Below are 16,941 nucleotides of genomic sequence, written 5' to 3'. Positions count from 1 at the left end.
TAACATGCCACAGCAATCTCATGCCACATCAGCCCCCATTCCTCTGTGTCCTCCCTGGACCTCCCTCCTGGGGGTTCAGGTTGACCTTTAAAGGTCCCTTCCCACCCAAACTGCTCAGTGATCCTGCAGCTGCCCCTCGTGTGTTCATGGGCTGCCCACTCTTTATCCATCAGCTCCCAAATGCAAGCTCTCCTACCAAGGCCTCCTCCAAACAGGTCTCTGTGCCTTGGCCACAGTGGGAACCTGCAGCAGGCCCAGGGCCTGCAAGGCCTCCTTGGCGGTCAGGAGCCTGAGCTAGGAAATGCCGAGTCACGATGGCTGGGCCTTAGAAGCCCCTCTCTTCCGCCTTTCGGACCCTGCTTATCTCTCTGTAAGCCTACAGGTCACTTTCCCCTGACCCTTACTGTTGGACAATTTCCAAAACCCCTGGAGGGTATAAAAACCCCAAATTCTGCGTGGTTCGGCAGAAGAGCTGTCACTGATACCCTTTGTGGGAGACCCTCATAAAGGATCCTGCGGAACCTCACACAGCGCTTCCCTCTCTCCCTGTGTCTGCTGCTGAGGCCACAAGGAAGCTAAAGAGCTGAAATCACAGAGCTGATAATCACTGAGAGCTGAAATCGCTTAAGCTTGCTTGGCTGCCTGCAGCTGGGAATGGCGTGGAAGTTCGGACGCTGTGCTGAGCTCCACTGAGCTATCCTGGCCATGGCAGTCCACTGGGCCTAGCCTGGCTGGAACCTGCCATGACAGGAACCCTCTCCAGACAATCCCTTTCCCACCAGAGCTCCTTGCAGCTGGGATTTTCTGCCAGCTGGTGCAGAGGTTCCCAAATCCCTGAGAGAGAATGGCTCATACCCTAAAAACAGCATGCTCTAGGGACATCCAAGAGACAGGGATGGTGCTTGGGGCAAGATTTGGGGCAGTGAGCAGGGAGGAACTTGCCCTCATCAGCAGGGATTGCTGCAAATCTCCTATTAATTGTTTAAATTACAAGTTAAAGCTGCAGGGTTCAGCAGTCAAGGGCTGCTTAGAAGCACCACAGTGCTTGATTTTCATTCGTGTGAGCTTTGCAAATGGAGCTGGTAGGAATGCCTTATTCCCTCTTCTCTCCTTGGCTGTTGATGTATAATGCTGCGAGCTGACTGGTTTGATGCAATTCTGGGAGATGAGGAAAAATGATATGTTAGAGATAGCCCAAAATACAGCAGAGTGTACTAGGGTAGAAAATGAGCTTCAGTCTGGTGCAATGTTCCTTCTCAAAATCTGACTGCGATCACATTCTTGTCTGAATTTGTGAAAAGTGCATCATTTTTGTCTTCTTAGGTGACAAAACAGCAGTTTCACTACTGTCCCAGCAACCCTGCAAAATCGTAGCTATGCTTTTGGCATGGCTGCTGCTTGCTGTGGCTCACACAAGAGCTCTTCCACCAGCATTCTTCACAAAGTCAAAAATAATTCTCTCTGAAGAGAAAAAATGTTGTCACATAGGAAGAGATTTAATTAAGCAATGGGGGATTTATTTTGTTTTGTTTCCTCTTGTGTTTTGGTTTTTTGTTTTTTTTTTTTTAATTTGCTTGGAGAAACATCTTTTGTACACAGTTTTCCTAGGGGCAAATTACCGCATTTAATTTGATTTTAAACCTTGATACACAATCAATAATGCCTCAAGTCTGGAAGCAAAACCATGTTAAGGAGAAGGCTATTTATGTTTGTTAGAAGTGACCAAACTCTGCTGCTGTTCCAAAAAGCTGCAAAAATAAGGTGTGGAAATAACCCAAAGAATTCTCTCTGTGTCTTGGTAGTCTGCTTTTATATGTGGACATATAATTCATATCCCAGTGATGGTCACTCATGTGTGCCCAAAATCCTTGGGCTCCAGACTCTGTAGCAAAGTTTTTCTACCTGCCTTGGGTGGAGAGGGAGAATAGAAGCAGAAATGGTCTTTTATTGGATCTCTTTCCTGATTTTTTAAAAATTAAGGCAGAGAAAAAAATTAACCCAAAGAGGTTCCCACTGTGACTGGGCAGTGCTATTGCTCCATCTCTGTGTGTGACTGCATCATCCACAGGAGTCCAAAGCAGTGTTCACTTACACCAGGACTGGATTAAGCTTCCTTCCTCTGAAACTTTTCTTTTTCCAAACCACCAGATGTGAAGCTTTTAGAATTCTCTTCACTCTTAGTCCAATTTCATCAAAATTCTCTCAGCACTCACATTATGGTCCGTTTAGCCCAGACTGCCAATTCGTGACTGGTGGAAATCTGGAAGCAATTCTTGCTTAGTGCAAAGTGCCAGGCTTAAATCCAAGATTTGATGGATGTGACAGTTAATTTCAACTGCAGATATTTCCCTTTGTCATGTGAATCATTTCAGTTTATTTCTGTTTAGATGTACTTGAGAAAAATCTCTCCAGAACATTGTCATTTTACTGGTGCTGCTCTGCACAGCTCTGGGTCTGTTTCTCACACACATTTGTGATTTCAAAGTGAGGATTCCATGAGAATGCCATGGTTTCAACAAGCAGCTCCCACCAAAATTTACTCCTTTAACTTGTGATACACCCTGATAAGCTCCTTTAAAAGATGAGTTTGCACAAAAGAGGGATTTGCAGATTATAAATAACGTGGAGTTTTGATTGTGTAGGGTAATCATCTCTACAACACAATCCACCTTCCCAAAAATCTTGTTAAAACCACATATTTTGGGGGGAAACCCATTTTAAAAACCCCAACAAAGCAACAAAGAAACATAATATTTGGGTTTTTTTTTAGTTTTAAGATTATCAGAAGTAGGAAATGCACTATTCCATTGCTACAGCTTCCTAATGGATTCAAGAAATGGGAATTCAGCATTAGTACAGCTTGGTAATAGTTACCTATCCTCACTTTTCAGACTTTGCATGTCATTTTTAGTTTGAGTTTATAGCTTCATCTAGACAATTGAACTTTTTTGTTTGGTAGGTGGAAGAGCCTTCTCTAATCAGATTTTTGCTCCCCTGTAGGTAGATATTTACAGCCTATCATATAATTATCACTCTCTCCTTATTAAGCTAAACAGGCTGAGCTAGTTAAGAAATCCCAAATCTCGTTTATCACCCAGTCATCAAGAGCTGATTTATAGGAAATGAGACATTCTTCCTGTCATGTCCTTGGTGCCTTGATTAAATTTCTCTTCAGACATGAATTTATGCTAACCCAATGCCTGTTTGGTGATTCTTCTTTGCCCTCCTGAACAATTCAGTCAGGTTGACTTCCTCTGGGGACAGGTTCTCCTTCAGCTGCAGTGAAACCACTCTGCACAGGTTTCTGTCTGCAGCTGAATCCTTCACTTGCTGGGTGTGCATGCCTTCCAGAGCTTGTGGCTCTCTGCACTCCTGTTCCTGATTCAGAAATTATTTTTATTCAGTGCCTCTAAATTGGTCAAAAGTCCCAAAATTTTGTAAATGTCATGTGAGGCTGCTGTTGGTATGTACCAGTGCAACTTGGGAGGCTGTATGGAAGATTTACACCATGAGGCTCAGCCCCAGGAGAGGGAGAGCAGGACTTCTGTGATCCCTGCTCGTCTTGGGATGGAAATTGGTTTCCTTATTCACAGAGTGAACTTTGCAATACCAATCACCTCTCTTGGGTGATCAGATTGCTGTTTTGAAAGGAGTTGTGACTGTCTCAAGGTTTCCCTTGAGCAATCAACAGTTTTATCCCATACCACCCTCCCCTCTTTTTGATCAAATGTATCATCGGTTTTTATTTGCTTCCTAATAATGACTTTTGTCCAGAATTCCCCAGAGCAGCTCAGCATGTGGGCCTCTGGTCACACAAAACACCACCTTGTCCCCTTGGCTGCCAAAGCAACCTCCCTGCCCTCCTCTCTTTGTGATTCATTCCTCTGCACCTTGAATTTGGGAGGACAGTCGTGCTTAGAAAGGATCCCCTGCCCTTTCATTTAATGGGGACTTTATTTTGATTTTAACTAGCAGCTGAATTTAGGGAAATGGCAACAAAACTGCAATGTGTAGATTTACTGTAAATATTTTTGCATATTTTCTGACATATTATAGGATATAACGCTACCATGCAAAGTGCTTAATGTAGGCAAAATGGAGGAGAAAGAAAGGGAGAAGTGGGGGAAATTTTCAGTGGAGAGAGTTGTACTGGAGAGCTCCTTGGAGCTGCCTCCTGCACAGCCTGTGCTGTGTCATGGCAAGGCAGAGATTAGAGCTGCCACTGCTTGACACAGCTGCACAAACACAGCCAAATCAGAGCCCTGATTGCATCTATTCCACTTAATTCCATTTTTTGATTTAGGGGAAGAGGAAGCAACATGAACATGACATTCCCTTCCTCTCTCTGACAAGGCAATTACACTGAACTAAGCTTTCTTAAGACCTGTCTTAATCATTTTCTGGGTGTATTGCTGGGGTTTAGTTGGTTTGTTTTTGTTTGGTTTGGATTTTTTTCTTCTGGACAGAAGCTGCCCTTAAACCCTTGACTTAATAAATTCAGACTACTGTTCAAAGTAGTCTTTGTTTTCAAAGATTTTGCAAGCAGCAGCTGTAAAATTTAATGCTGCAAAGGCAATAGTTAAGTGTGTCTATCTATTATGATCATAAATGCTTATGATCTTGAGGCAGTGAGGATAAAACACCTTTAATTCAAGATTGCAGGAATTTTCCCTTATCGGTGACATTTAAAAGCATAACTTAAGGAAAACTCCTCTCTTCTGTGTCATCTGATGGTGATGGCCAGAAACTCCTGACAGAGGTACAGCACCTGATAGTCCAACATTGCTGCTGAACCTTTGAAAACCCATTAAAAACTCAAACCCAAACCACTCTGCTGGACCTCCCAATCACAGAAAATGCCAAGGAGCAAGTTGGAGTAAAAACCAGCTAAAGGAAGGAAAAAAGCCAAACCCTTCCATGCAGACATCCATGGTTAGAGTGTCTGTATTCCCCCTTCCCAATAAACAAGGGCTGTCTGTATGGACTGGAGACAAGGCCAAGGCTGTGGGGCACTGCTGGGGGACACAAACCAGCTGGCAGCAGCTAGAAATGAAGGGCAGGGTGGGTTCAGCACACTGAACATCCTTGAGTTGATGCCCTGTGAAGACTGACCTAGAACAGAGACTGGACAGAGCTAAAGAATAAAGTAGGGATTTATTAAAAAGCCTCAACTGATCCACCTTGGGCAGCACAACCCAAAATGGCAACAAAATGGACAACAGGTCATGGGGTCTCTCACTTTTGTAAGTTCTGGGCCATTTGCACAGTGGAGATCATTGTCCAATTCCAGCTGCAGCCCATGCAGTCCCATCCTTCTTAGTTTTTCTCTCTTCAGCCCACGGTGTTTGTGCTCTTGGCCTGAGATTTGGATCATTTGTCCTTGGGGCCCAGCTGGAGCAGAAATTGTTTTGTCTCCCTGCTCTGTGCACAGAGCTCACCATCCCCTCATATGAAGCCCAGACCCACACACCAAAATCTGAAAAATATAACAGCTAAACCTGAGGCATCAGAGTGAATTTAGGATTGCCTTTCCATTTAACCAGTGAGGCTGCCCCACCAGGGAAACGTGGGAGGATTTACTTAGAAACCACTCAAAAGGCACAGGAGGCATTTTTTCAGGCACAGAGACGCCTCACTGTGCTTTACAATCAAATAATTAACATCCACTAAAACCTAGAAAGATTGTTTACCTTCCTCTAACCAAGTTCAGAGGTAGGTAAATAAACATTGGGACGTTGGTGTGCATCAGTCACTGATTTAAAGACTGCTACCAAAGCAGAACCCCGGAGTCCTGAGCAATTAAAACCAAGGAAAAATTACAGAAAGAAGAGTAGATTTATTTTTAAAGTCTCCAAGGAGTAACAGAAAACATTCCCTTTGTTAAATATGTCTTAAATTTAAAGCAAGGCAAATAATCCATACTTATAACAGCCTACCTTGGGATCTTTTTGCCTTCTTCTTTCTCCCTCTTGGCATAATTTGAGCTGATCTCATGCCTTCTAATGAGCTGTCTCCCAGTTGGAAATGGCAACTTTTATAGTTTTTCCCAAAAACCTATGTTCAGACTGTCTTATGAAACACTCTAATCATCAGTACTTGTTCTGTAAGCTGCGTGGTGGATGGGATATATTGTAAGGAGGCAATATCTTGTTGATTAGAAAAAAAGAAAAATCAAGATATTAATTCCTGCTCTCTTCCTTTCTCATACTTCCAGTTAGCCCTCTGACTGGAAAGCTGCTCTGTACACTCCGGCAACAAATGCATGCTGATCTATCACATAAGGATTTTCTTTTTTTGTTTCAGGTTCCAAACCAGAAGGATTTTCTTCTCCTTTGAGTTTTGTTGCCACTTAAATACATTTTTTTTTTCTCTCTTGAACAGTAACTGGTCAGCTGAGAGTCAGGCAAAATGTACCTGCATATTTTCAGCATTCTGTGTGTGTCTGTATCCTATCTTTACATTTCAACAGCTTTTAAAAGCTCTGCTGTGGGAATATTCCCTCTTCAAGTTCTGTATGAGGAAAAAAAAGCCTTTCTCATAGTTTTTTATGGATTGGAAATTGTAGTACCCAAGAATTGTAATTTTGAATCCATAGTCACTTCAATAATCAGTTAAGTGGTTGGCTATTCACTGATTTATATACTCAATCTTAAGTATTTTTTGTTTTTTGGCCCTTCATCCTTTTGCTATTTTCATTTGGAGAAGTTGGTTATTATTGCATTAAAGCCATTAAAACAGGTTGCTTTGCAATCATATATAATTTTACACTGTCAGACATTTTTCTTGTAAACAAGATCTGTGTATGTACTTACTAAATTAATTACCTGCTCTAATATACATTTATCCAAATGTTTAATTTTTGCATTCCTAATGTGCTAAGTGATATAATGACAGTAAAAAAAAATTTATTTTGATATGAATTCATGCCAAGCACTTTTGAAAAACAATGAAACTGAAAAATATGTGGGAAGTCAATATTTCACATCTGTGATTTATTTGCCTGGAACCTTCTCTGGGACCTGTCTGCATTTAAATTATTAGACAAACAAATGATTACTCACTCTCTTCCTCTAACTCAAAAGCTTCAGAAAGTATTTTTCAGATATTCTGATTGCTCAAGTAATTGAACTTCTTCATATTTTTGGAATTTTCCAATACTTTATTCAGCTACTGGGTAAGAAAATCTTCCAACTACACTTATTCTAGAACTGAACAGCTGCTGATTTTAATATTTTCCAGGTATTCACTTTTTTTTACCTGTTTCATGTTTTGATGACATGGAATTCTGTTGAGATGACAATACAAGTGCAGCAAAGCCAGAGCACACTGCTTCTTTCACTCTTAAAAGGTCACACAGCCAAGTGAGACAAGTTTGGAAATATCAGCTCTTGGTACCACTGAAGGCATTCTGAAGATGCTTTTTGGAGATATCTATGTTTTTAGGCTTGTTTTAGATATAACCACCTTCTCTTTTTAGCAGTCTCTCAGTTAATAATTAATGTATTTATGGCAACCTCCTCCCATCAGTGACAAATGCACTTGGTGCAAAAATGCTTGAGCTTCACACAGTTACAGTTAGAAGATGAAGTTGCAATACAAGTACCAATATTCATTGCTTAAATGCACCACAAACATATGGAATATAACTCTTTCTTGATGAATGCCCATAATGTACACTGCAAGACACTACTATGATACAAGATTCATAATTCCAGCACTATTGCTGTTTTTCTTCTCCAAACATGAACTGAAAATAAACAGTGCACACACTATACAGCTGTCTCTCACTTCCAAGCACCCATTCCAGGCTCACTGGTGACTGCTGTGGGGCAAAAGGTGTCTGGAGTTAATCCCTGTCCCCCTCCTGGCTCTCCCTGCACCCACATTTGGCACAGGCAAGAGTCTTGCAGTGCCCAGAGGCACCAGCCACTGCATGTGGGAATGCCACAGCTCCTGGTGGGAGCTGCCCTGATATCCAAACCTGGGAGAAGTCTGTCAGTAGCAGGGCTCTCGAGGCTCTGCTGACTGCAGAAACACCAACAAGCTCTGTCTCATCCCAAAAGCCACTCATCAGGGTACTTGTATTATTGTAAAATTATTGTTGTTATTATTGTTGTTGTCAGTCTTGCCCAAGACTGTGTTTCAGAAAAACAAGAAGAAAGAAGCAGCAGTTTCCCAATATTCCAATACTGAATTGAATTCCTTGCTGAATCCAAGGCTTCTGTGCCTTTAGTGAGGCTTGATTTGGTCCCTCATCCTGGAGGACGTGTGAAGCAGCACATCTGTGTGTGTGTGTCTCCTGTGCTGATTTCAGAAGCTCAGCTTCCTCTCAGTGGTTTCTGGTGAGGTTCCACGTCTGGGACAGGGATCTTTGCCATGAAGCTTCTCAATAGAATCTTCTCCATTCTGAAGTGATAATTTGATGAATCCTGGATTGTAAACATACAACAAAGGTCTCTGTTCTCAGACTGTGTGTCTTGCAGGAGAGGAATTTCCTTTGCTTCTTGCAGTGCCTTTATTGGTATCTCCTGGCAGATATCAAAAGCCATGTGAAATCTCTACCACTTCCCTTCTGGAGTGCTAATACACTTCTGGAAGGTCTGCACATATCCACTCATGCTTTTGATTTGATTCAGTTTGTACTGCACAGCAATTTCCTGGGATGGTTTCAGCTGGCCTCCTGTTCTCTTCTGCCTGTCCTTTTCCTCACAGTGATTCACAGGGTGTTACTAGAGAAGTCAGCTCTTTGCCATGATGCTGCTCTGCTCAAATTCTATTGCCTCTGTGTTGCTTTTTGTTTGCTTGGTTTGAGCTCTGAAATATCAGCTATGTTTTTACCAACAGATTTATCCATAGCAAACATTTTCCAAACAAGTTACCTGAAAGTAATTTTTTTTTTTCTATCTTAACAAGGGTGTTTGGTAGTTCATCAAATTCATTCTCTCATTTACAATGGGAAGTGTTTATTCCATGAATCCTCTAAATACTGATTTATATATATGATTTCACAGAGGCATAAATCTCACTGTCAAGTCAGTCACAGTTCTTGCACTTGGATTAATGGATATCCTATTTCTGATCAGAAACTCTTTGTATTAAGGGGCATATTCTAATCTAGACTCCAGACTAACAGTCCCACTCTTAGTTTGCTATCATGACCTCTTTATTCTCAGTGTATACGTGGGAGAAAGTACAATCATAACAGCCCCAATCTGTCATAGGAAACTTGGGAAGCACCAGTTGTTCATTTCCTTTCCAGCAGATTCCTTTACTTGGGCATTTGGTCACTGTGCATTACACTTAACAGTATTTGAATAATCCCTGGTTCTTTCAAATATGGTTGCTTTGGGGTTTTTGGTTTGGTTTTTGATTTGTTTTTTCATTTGAGAGGAGACAGGCTGCTTCATGTGATGATGCACTTGGATGTGCCTCAGAGACTCCCTATCAGTAATTTATGCTTTTCTCTTCTGACACAAATACATCCAAACATTTCTTCCCAACTGCAGATGTGCTGAAGCACTGCTGATGACACCAAATCTGCCATTCCCAGCTCTGGCAAGTCCAGTTTGTAACGTGATGGTGGAACTGGCATTTCTCCAAACTTGCATTTTGTGAATGTAGATTTTGAAGCAGCAATACATCAGCCATGGGATTTCTAAGGCTGTGTGAATTACAAATGCCTTCCATGCTCTTGCAGGGAGGGATGTCCACTGGCTCCTTTCTCTTCTCCTCTTAGCCTCAGAAATGTGACAATGATGCTGAAGTCTGCAATAAAGTATGTACAAAAATGCACCATTCTGCAAAACAGAGCACGAGTAACAGATGTACAGACCAAACAGACAGCGTGACATTCAATTTTCATTTCATTGTGTGGGGATTACTCATGCATAGAGATTAACACATAGAGAAAACCATACAAATAAGCCTAAGAGAAATGTTGTCACAGCCTTGTTTTGTGGACACTTAATGTAATAACTAGTTCCCACCTGAGCTTGGGGGTTTATCTATACCTGTACCTACAACATTAATTGATGGCAGAAATAGGGGCTGTTTTTTCTCTTGGGTGTTTTGTCACAATGCCAGTCTGACTCCAGAAGCATCATCAAACCACACCTGGGAAAACAAGGAGTCAGGCCCATAAATCAGGGATTGTAAACAATGATGGCAGATAATATTGGACAATCATCTCTGGCCTCATTCATTCATTAATAAATCAACAAAGATTTATGGTGCAGACTGCAGCACCACTAAATCTTTGCCCTTTTAAAACCATGTTTATTGAGTTTTAGGCTGGCAAAGCAATCGATTACTCCAGAAAAGCATTTTGAAGTAAATCAAAACCATGATGGGAAAGCACATCCCCTTCCATGTAACAGCAGCTTACTGAACTGCAAATTCTTCCAAAACCTGGAAAAAAGCAACTTCTTCCTCTCAGAGGTAAGCAATCAAGTTTTCATCTATATTAGGGATCTGGCACGATGCAGTCTTTTATCTTTTTTGTGGTTTACATGTTTATACATAACAGGGCAGCCTGCCAGCAGCTCTGGCCAAAAGAGAAGAGACAGCTTAGCTCTGAGTGAGGAGGCTTTTACTGGAGCAGTGCATGAAATAGGTGTGCTGGTTTGTCAACACTCAGCTGTAAATCTGGGGGCACTGCCTGCAGTGCTGACCAGCACCATCAACACAGCAAAACCCAGCAGTGTGGGAGTGCTTCCAGAGAGCAAAGTGCTGTGGCTGGCAGAGAACCTCTCCTGATGCATTCCCAAAGCTGAGGGACCTAATTTGCACTCGCATTTTGGCCCAGGTCCACCATTCTGGCAATGAGAAGGGAAATCAATTGACTAAGCTTCCAGAATGACTTTAGAGACTGAAACAGTGTCAAATCAATTTCCTGTGTCTGTGGCAAACACCAGGAAATTCAGAATTAGGAACTCCCAGTGAACTCCACTCTGTTTCCTTGACCACATGCGTTTAGAGGGGTTTTCATTACCCCATCATACTTCTCTGTATAGATGTTTTCTATAGATTAACTCCTTTTTACTCTGTGATCTGGGCACTGTGCACAGCTCATGATCTGTCAGAAGGATGATGGGACAGGGCACCAAAACTCAGGATCAAACCTACATGCATGCAAGCAAGAAAACCAGCTCATTAAAGGAAACCGAGTAAAGAGTCACACAAAGCTGAACCCAAGGCTTTCTATTGGTAAATGAAAACCTTTATGGGTGCATTTCAATACTCCTTTATCTTATCTGAAGTGGTTCTGTAGCTCCTGGACCAGATAAATGAGCACTGAGCTAAGTGATCTCTAGGGTCCCTTCCAGACCCAGGCTTCTGCAGCCACACAACACAGCATGTGCTGGATTCATTTCCCACTCAGCCTCTAAAGCACAGATGTTTACACTCCCTGGGCTGCCTGTGTTATCAGTGGGAAACAGGCCTGGCTGGGACAGCGAGCCCTGCTCAGGCTCCTGAGGCTGAAAATAAACTGCTGAGAGAGGGGGTGAATAAATACTGCTAAGAGGGGTTAGACCAAAATAGTGTTTTTCCAGTATTTCCTCAGATTCAGTTATGTATAGGATTGTGATTCTGCTTCCTTTGTACAGAAAAGCTCCCACTAACATTAATGAGCGCTTTTTTTTTTCCTTAAAAAGATGTACAAAACACAGCCCCTAGACTACAGGCAAAAATATGCAATTTCAATATAAATCAAGAATGCTTGGTTCAGCTCCAAGTGCCGTGTGAGAAGAACAGAACTAAAATTCACCTCAGGGCATCCAGAGACAACAAATGTAATTTTGAGAGAAAGTGTAGGGATTGTACTTACAGCAAAATGTGTATTGTGTGTTTGTATTGTGCAAGGTTTTGTTCTTTGCTGAGCAGCATGACCTATTTCCCAGCATCATGTGATTTTTGTATTGGAAGACTCTTCTGTAAAGAAGTAGAATTAATTTTCCAGTGGAAAAGAGAAAATACTGATTTTCTTTACTTCTGCCCAGTGAAGCAGTTTACCATGACATTACTTTTTATTTACCTTTTTAAACTTCATCACCCTTTTAAAAGATACAGACAAGTAAAGCATATGCACATGCTTATCTGTTGCTGGCACTATATATTTTCATTAAGATTTCATTCAAAGAAATGTACAAGGCATCAGGAAAATCCAAATTAAACTACACTAGGACTTAATATGATTTCAAGTCCATTTCCAACCACAACAGCAGCTAAGCACTTAGGCCTCTAAAATGCACAAAAGGAATTTAAGCTGCCTTCCACACCTCCCACCTCACAGAGGGGCCTCAGTTTCCTGCTTAAATTCTGCTCAGTTGCCTGAAGGTTTTTTAAACTCTGCACATGGAGATGAAAATCTAGGGATGTCACCTCTGGCTAAAATCATCTGGCATTCCTAAAACAGGAATTCCTGTGTTCCAATCTCATAAGCAACTCTATCAGAGTTTCTGAGTTCATTCCTAATTGAGCTAACTCTAGATCTGAGAGGAGAGAGAGAGAGAGAAAAAACCACCAAGCATATATATAACAGAGACATCTGGAAGGGAACTGTTTATACAAACTCAACAGCTTTTGAAAAGCTGGGCCCTTGAAGTGTAAACAGGCACTCCAAATCAGCAGTCCCTTCTGAAATGCCCTCTATATATGTATTTTTAACTTGCAGCTTCTTTATTTTGAGTCATTTCTTCTGCCATACTGGAAGCCTTTGTAATTATGGTGTTAGGACATTTTTTTTAATGCTTGTGTAACTCAAAAATGGCCAAATGAAAGTTGACTACACTTTCCCAAAGGAAAAAAAAAAAAAGTTTTATATATTAAGAAATTCAGCTCTAACAGCAATTAGTTTTCAGGTAACTGGTAGAAAGCTGTGCTCATGTTATCAACAGATTGCTGTTCATTTGTCATTAACAACAGCACAACTCTGCCAGGAACACAGCAAAACAGGGAATTTTGCAGCAGTGAGTAGAAGGCAATGCTGAACATTTGGCAAGCTAAGCAGATATTCAGTTATATCAGATTTAAAGCACCAACCACTTTGGGAGATGAATTCTGAATACTCCATCTTTTGTATCACATGCACATTAATGCTTTGTGTCAGCATATGTTTTTTCTTGAGACCTCAAATTAATTAGAGCTTAAATTTAGGACAGGATGTGCCAACACTAGAAAATAAGTGTTGCTGCTGTTGTGCTTCACACATGTGACCAAAGCTGTGCATCTGTGCTTGCTGGAGCACCCCTGAATTTTTAAGAATAGATGAGCCCCAGTCCAATGTCAGCTTTGAGTCTCCTTGACCCTTCAGTAGCTCGTGCAGGACCTGCTGTACCAGTATTCAAGTGGTTGCCTGGATTCTGCTCACTCCAGAAGGGAATTGGGGCTTCTCTGCACTTGACTGGAAACAACGAGGAGCTGCCTTTGCACCAGGGTGTTGAACATGCCTTACACACAGCTCAGGACTGAAAACTAATATGAAAACCTTCTCCAGTGATTTCTAACCAATGGTTTGAGACACCAGAATGAGATCTGGGGAGGAAGGGGCTCCAGCAGGTGAAATGGGTACTAAGAGAATCTCTTCAAGTGGAAAGAAAATTTACTTCTGATTATATTCACACTTTCAGAAAAAGTGACAGGTGAAGAAGATCAGTGCAGGAGAGTTTCTCTCCAGGATACCCTGCAGACTTGCTGGGATTCTCTGAAATAGCTGCTTCACTCATGCTCTTAAGTAGGTTTTAACTGCTTTGATGTGTTAAGGGGATTTTGCTCAATTGAAAAGGTCAGTAATGCTTTATTTGAAATCTTGCTTCATACACAAAGCAAACTCTTCTGTGGAAGAGTTTATTTTACTCCTGGGGATGATAATGGATAAATATCAGGACAGCTGCTCTTAGTTTCACCCCAGAGGTAATGGCCAGAACTTCAGAGAGCTCTCTTAAGTGCTGAGAAAGAGAAGATGTCATTTGCCAGGAGATGTCAGAACACAGCAGAGCAGGAATATGGCAACTCATTTCTTGGCAAACTTTTTAAGTTTGTGTAAGTAATCCTACCTTTGGGGATTTTTAGAAAGCTCTTTCTTTGTTCGCCATTTTTATTTCTAAAGTACTTTTAAAGTACTTCCTTTCTTTTATTATTTATCTGTCTCATGCTAAAATATCCTATGAATGCATCATCCTTTCAGATTTTAGTTTTGAAAATTTGATTTTTATGTGCACTCTCACTGGCCACAATCAGCACTGCAAAGTAGGACTGCCAGTATGTAATAATATAGGGAATTTATACTGTGCTGTAGTTAAAATTTGGGTAGACCAGAAACAGGTCAGGCAAGCTTAATTGTCCTGTTGGCGATACAATCTGAGTATTTTTCTGACTGAAGAATTACATCATGCTTAATTTTTGCAGTCAAACTACTGCAGAGCTACTTCTATGAGATCATTGCTCATTTCTATGAGATCATTTCTCTGAATGAGCTATTTCTTATCTGGAAAGGGATTTGTGAGGTACACTGAAATTCACACAGAGAAAAAAAAATTGAAGCGCTACTCTGTGAGCATCCTTCTCCAAACACAAAAGTTGCAGGAAAAAATGAGGAAAAAATACCTGTGTGGAACACAAACAGAGGCTCATCACTTCAGAGGAACCTCAGAGGAATTGCCTTTGTCCTGTCTCCATTCCATGGGAGGACTGAAATACACCTGTGATGTTCTCCAGGAAGCCAGGGAGGCTGCTTGAATTGATGGCAGCCTCCTGCAGAGCCACATCAGCACAGGAGATCAGCCAAAGGGTTTGTGGTTGGCCAAGGCAGCGTGGGCTGAGCAGCGTTACATGAGGCTGAGCAGAGCTGCCAGGAGGAGCTGTGCTGGAGGACAGAGAGGGAAGGAAAAGCAACACACCCACCTGACCTAAGGGCAGAAATCTCTGCCTCCTACTACACTGGAAACCAGTTGAGAGCTCTGGGATGGCAGTAAAAGCACAGCAATAAAGGGATTAAATGGCACTTCATGTTAACACAGAACATAAATATTCCTTGTGTGTACTTTTCTAAAGTAGGTCAAGTTATGATGTTCTGGATGTCATATATCACAGGCAAAAGAGGGAGAACATTTGGAACCTAAACCACAGTTACCTCCACTTTTTTTTTAAACTTTTATATATATATATATATATATATTTATTTATTTATATATATTTATATATATATGTCTGCCATAGCTGCTGAGGGTAACATTTGCTTTATTGTGAAGACTCAGAGAACACTATGACTCTGTCTTTCCATGTTACTGCCTAATGCTAATCTCCTGAAAATCTGTATTCTGGAACTATCTTTTAGAGGTAATGAACACGTGTGATCTTGAAGAAAAAGCTTTAAGAGCTGCAAGCACTCACTGTCTTGGAGATTGTACCTAATTATTTAGAGGCATCAGTAAGGTGTTTGAAGGATAACACTAATAACACTAGGAACTGCTATTGTAAAATGTTCTGATTCAACTTTTCTTTTTTTTTTCTTTTCCTTTCCTTTCCTTTCCTTTCCTTTCCTTTCCTTTCCTTTCCTTTCCTTTCCGACACTTGCCATGCTGCATCCAAGAAAGCAGAGGAAGACCTCCGTATCTCAACTCACTATTGCCCATAAAACCCTCTTGATTCTGAATTTCTCTGGCCAGGACAGACCCTACACGCAATGCCGTCACACCCTGAGCAGAACGAGTGTGAGTCCAAACAAAACCATCATCTTTTAAAACTTACTCTGCAAAACGGAACGAACTTATACAGCCTTAGATGTGTTCCGACCTGCTCCTTTATGTTTATGTGTAGGAACCAAAAGACACCGTCAGCCTGCCGGTGTCACATTTGCACCAATCAAATAGCCCAGGTGAGATCCTGCTCCTTTCCTGGGGCGCTTCCACCACGCCCGGTCCTCGGCAGGGCAGGGATTTACAGCGCGTGGAGCAACCGAGCCCCATCCCTCCATCCCGCCCCGGGACTGTGCCGTTTATTAACACCGCTACGTGCCCGTTCCCTGCCTTACTGAGACTTTCCCTCATCGATCCCCCACGGCTCCATCTCCGCCTTTTCCCCACACGCATCCCCCGCGCCCGGGAGCTTCGCCCACCCCAGCCGGGCGCCGCCCGCTCCCTCCCAGCCCCGCGGGGCGGCTGCGGCGGGGCCGGGCCCTTGGGCACCTCCCTCCCTCCCTGCCCGCATCCCTCCCTCCCTCCGTGCGTGCCGCGGGATGCGCTGCCGGGCGGGCGGGCGCACACGGACCGCGCTCCCCGGGGGCAGCGGCGGGAGCCAGAGCCATGTCTCCGGTGAGCGGCACGGGGCGCGGTGCGGGGCTGCGGGGGAGCCGCTCTCCCGTCCCCAGGGCTGGGTGATCTCCCCACGGCCGCCACCGGCACAGCGGAGCGCGGGGCGATGGGCGCGGTGCGGGGCAGGGGGGGCGGCTCCGCCGCATATGTGTTAAGGGGATTNNNNCGGCGGCGGCCGCTGCCGCCCCCGCTATCTGACCCGACCTTCCCCCTCTCCTCCTCCTCCGCCCCCCGGCTCTCCTGCCCCCAGCGGCCCGGGAGGAACTGAACCATCGCCGCACAGGAAGTAGCGGCTGCGGGGAGCGGCGGCAGCGACAGCCGGGGCTGCCGCACTCAATGAGCGACGCTCCCGCAGCCGCCCGCCCCGCTCGCCCCTTCCCCGCCTCCCGAGGGCAGCGGCGCCGAGCCAGCCCGCCGCCGCCGGGGGCTGGAGGCTGAAGCGGGCAGAGGCAGCTCCGGCTCTTCCCGAGGAGGAGGAGGAGGAGGCGGCGGCGGGGACTGCAGGTTGGTGCCGCTCCGCCGGCGAGGCGCGGGTACCGGGATGCGGGGGGAGGCGGGCGGCGGAGCCTCGGCGGCCGGGGCAGCATCCCCGCCCGGCTCTGCCGCACGCCGGGGGCTCGGCCGGGAGCCC

At 43.6% G+C, this 16,941-nt stretch overlaps 1 protein-coding gene across 3 annotated transcripts in view; it reads left to right on the top strand.

The window, feature by feature from the left end:
- The first annotated feature begins 16,550 nt into the window (after positions 1–16,550).
- The window catches only part of AGPAT3 (1-acylglycerol-3-phosphate O-acyltransferase 3), an 88,350-nt gene continuing 87,959 nt past the window's right edge, over positions 16,551–16,941 (top strand). For 2 of the 3 annotated variants that reach the window (XM_041400033.1, XM_041400030.1), the window contains exon 1: positions 16,553–16,814. The gene's annotated coding sequence lies outside the window, so the exon portion shown is untranslated. Of the gene's footprint in view, positions 16,815–16,941 lie in introns of all 3 variants that reach the window. The other variant, XM_041400037.1, reaches the window with a different exon arrangement.

This window comes from Onychostruthus taczanowskii, unplaced genomic scaffold (assembly GCF_017590055.1).
Source record: "Onychostruthus taczanowskii isolate IOZ18803 unplaced genomic scaffold, ASM1759005v1 scaffold17, whole genome shotgun sequence".
Taxonomy (NCBI): Eukaryota; Metazoa; Chordata; class Aves; order Passeriformes; family Passeridae; genus Onychostruthus; species Onychostruthus taczanowskii.
The sequence above is the reverse complement of the archived record's forward strand: the minus strand, read 5'-3'. Positions and strand labels throughout refer to the sequence as shown.